The sequence below is a fragment of the Octopus bimaculoides genome, chromosome 1, assembly GCF_001194135.2.
Source record: "Octopus bimaculoides isolate UCB-OBI-ISO-001 chromosome 1, ASM119413v2, whole genome shotgun sequence".
Taxonomy (NCBI): domain Eukaryota; kingdom Metazoa; phylum Mollusca; class Cephalopoda; order Octopoda; family Octopodidae; genus Octopus; species Octopus bimaculoides.
In genome coordinates this window covers 114,044,973-114,048,154 of record NC_068981.1, presented here as the reverse complement: position 1 = coordinate 114,048,154, position 3,182 = coordinate 114,044,973, and the positions used below count along the sequence as shown (strand labels likewise).

At 35.8% G+C, this 3,182-nt stretch overlaps 1 long non-coding RNA gene across 1 annotated transcript in view; it reads left to right on the top strand.

Moving 5' to 3' along the window:
- Nucleotides 1-609: 609 nt before the first annotated feature.
- LOC106867651 (uncharacterized) overlaps nucleotides 610-3,182 on the top strand; it is a 13,302-nt gene continuing 10,729 nt past the window's right edge. Inside the window, exon 1 of the long non-coding RNA XR_001409171.2 lies at nucleotides 610-977. This is a non-coding gene — a long non-coding RNA (uncharacterized LOC106867651). The remainder of the gene's footprint in view (nucleotides 978-3,182) is intronic.

The following is a 3,182-nucleotide window of genomic DNA, read 5'->3' as shown; positions in this document are numbered from 1 at the left end:
TCGGCCATTTCAACACTTCATTTTCTTCTCTCTAGTCTGGTCCCCTTTAATTGCATTTGGTGACTCGGATTTTGTTCATCCCTGATCCTAAGTACTAGTGGAATTATTATAAAATGTTGTGAGGAAAAAATTTTAGTGGCAAGTGTTCTGGGATAGTTTTCTCTGTTGCAGGTAACACAATCACCCTATATTGCTTCCATCTCATTAGGTAGGGTGAGTGTGCACTAAATATTCAGCAAGTAGTTTACTCTTTATGCTACGTGTGTATATTGTAGCGTTTGCTCTTACCCATTCTTTTCTCGGGTGCTAATTAGTACTTTGGGTGAGGTTTAATAAACTCTGAGCTTGTTATGTCACATTTGTACTTTTTAATCGATCTTTCCTTATTGTTGATTGATTGCGTTTTATTTGGTTAGAGAACCAAACGATATTTTGTTACTGTTTTCGTTCAGTTGTTGTTGCTGTTGTACCGTCGTCGCTGCTGCTGCTGCTGCTGCTGATGATGATGATTACTTTTGTTTTCTATCTCCATTGTATGTGGTGATATCGTCAAAGCAACTGCGCTGATTCTTTTGGTTGTTATGGCAGCAGAGACGCCGGCAGTTTTAGTTCTGACGTTCTCCTGTACGCTCTGCATTACCCATTTCTCTTTCTTTTGCTTCTTTCTTACCAGTCCTCTTCTCTCTTTCTTTCTTTCTTTCTTTCTTTCTTTCTTTCTTTCTTTCTTTCTTTCTTTCTTTCTATATATCTACCTATCTCTCTTTCTCTCTTAGGAGACTAACTTTGAGATAATGCCCCGACCCAAGACAACGGATATTTACTTCAGAAACATTCGCATAGAAATAAAGGGAGTTTAGCATATCTACACAAATTTTGAGAATACAAAACAGAAACTCACATTTGGGAAAAATATTAAAAAATGGCAAAATTTTGTCAAAGCCTAAGGCAAATAAATATAAATCCTTCAAGACTTCAAGGTAGGCAGTGAATTTTTTTTTCTTTTTACGTTTTGTTTGCACCAGAGCGAGGGATGAAGGTGACAATTAAAAATAAATCGTAAATTGTGGAGTTTTACATTGACAATCAAATTAAGGAAAGCTGAAATATAAGTGTATATGCTATAGAAATTAATGAAGGATGATGAAAATGATGCAGTGATATTCCGGTGATACAAGAATATTTCCATCTATGGTCAACAGAAGAACCGCGCAGAAACATGATCATCAAGTAACCAGTACAACTGTTATACTCTGACATGCAGTTGTCTCGTCCACTCTTGTCTCACCCAACTTTCATCAAGTTCATATGAGATCAGAAATTCTTTGTACGTCCTCTCATTTTTGCAATTGAAAATTGAAAGAGTTGATGACAGCTCGACCTAAAAGGAAAGTGTCTGTTCTTCCTCATAGCTTTCCCGTACATCAAACAACCTCTTTCATTAAAAGTCACTTGACAGAGGGAAATTGTCTTCACTGTCTGACGAGCTAATCATTACGATAGATTCGACTGATTTCTGGGTCCATCCCACATGTTTGATATAAGTCTATCAGTCAGCCATGTCAGGAATCTTACCAAGTGCCTGCAGAGCAGTTTTGACGTTCTGCGCACACCTCGGATAACTTGTCTGACGTTGTATGCATGTCTGCAGAATTTATCTCCAGCCAGCTGCACCCTTCGGTCATTCTGCCATGTTAGATGCAATCCTTTATAGTCCTCAAGCCAAAATTCCTACGGAACACACTAATTAATTTTGAATGACGCCGGGAGCTACCCTGAAAATGTCGACAAGTTTCCCCAACACCGTTCCTCTATAGAGTCCTAGAGTGAATCCAGACAATACCATTACTCAACTAGTAGAGAATGGGGAAAAATTAACAACGTTGTTCATGTAAATCCCGGTCATTGTTTGATCTAGGATTTCAGTTCTGTCAAGCAGTCATCTTGCGGATAAATATGCCATACGAACGGAGACCACACAGGCTCATTGCTTAGGTATCACAGCAGATGGTACAGCCAATATAGTGTTTCCGTACCAGGGCCAGCAGTGTAGCTCATCAAATAGAAGGCTCTGGTAAAAGATAGACAGCCTTTTGAGACAGGAACTCTTATTTTTGACGAGAACTCGAAAATTTGAAGTCTGATCAGACGGCAACTGTGCAAGGTGAGACAACAAAGCCCTTATTCCATAACATACTGGTTATGAATAATAACATCTTATCACAAGAGAAAAGGGGGCATCAAAATTCAATTGGTGTATCGGGAAATTAATGAAACAGCAAAAAGAAACAAAATATAGTCAAGATATGGATCGGTTATCGAAGAACTTTTGGCAGCATGGATAGTGGAGACATTACTGGTAAATAAAATAGTATTGATTTTATTAGAATGTATCGAACAAACTATATTGAAATGAAAAGTAAGGCAAAGAGAACGTCATAAAAATATCTCTAAACTCATGGGAAGTAAAATTCATCAAACAAACCCCTTGTCCTCATTCTTCTTTTCATTAACTTTATTCCATTTTCTGAATGAAGCTACTAATATTTTACTTGCTACGAATAGTTTACGAACGATATCGTATACATGGAAGATTTAGATCAAATAACCGACTGAAAAACCGACTAAATCATACATTAATCAAGCTGAGAACATCATACAAGGTTCAACAAATTACCTAAATCTACAATATGAATTTAATAAATCTGAAAAGTTAGAATTTAGATGTTAAAAATCAAAGCATTAGAAATACAATGGGTCAAATTAGATGAAACTGATATATTACAACAAACAAAAGAATTAGAATAATGCGAAAACTGATACACAACGAAGAGAATGAAAATGCAATTCTTCCAGTTATAAACTACATCTTAAAAATAATAACCCTGAATTTCAACAATATCAGTTCATAGATTTTTATTTCCAAAGTGAATGCATTCGAGAAAGCATTATTCATTCCAGTCAAATGAATATAAGGTCATTAAAATTATTCCAGGAAATTCCAAATAATGATATAAAGATTCATGTGGTTAGACTTAAATTGATACCCTACGTGTTCGGTGTTTATACATATACATACATACGTGTGCGCGCACACACAATTACACACATATGCGCCTATACTCTCATGTGTGCATATATATGTGTGTATGTAAATATATATATATATATATATATATATATAT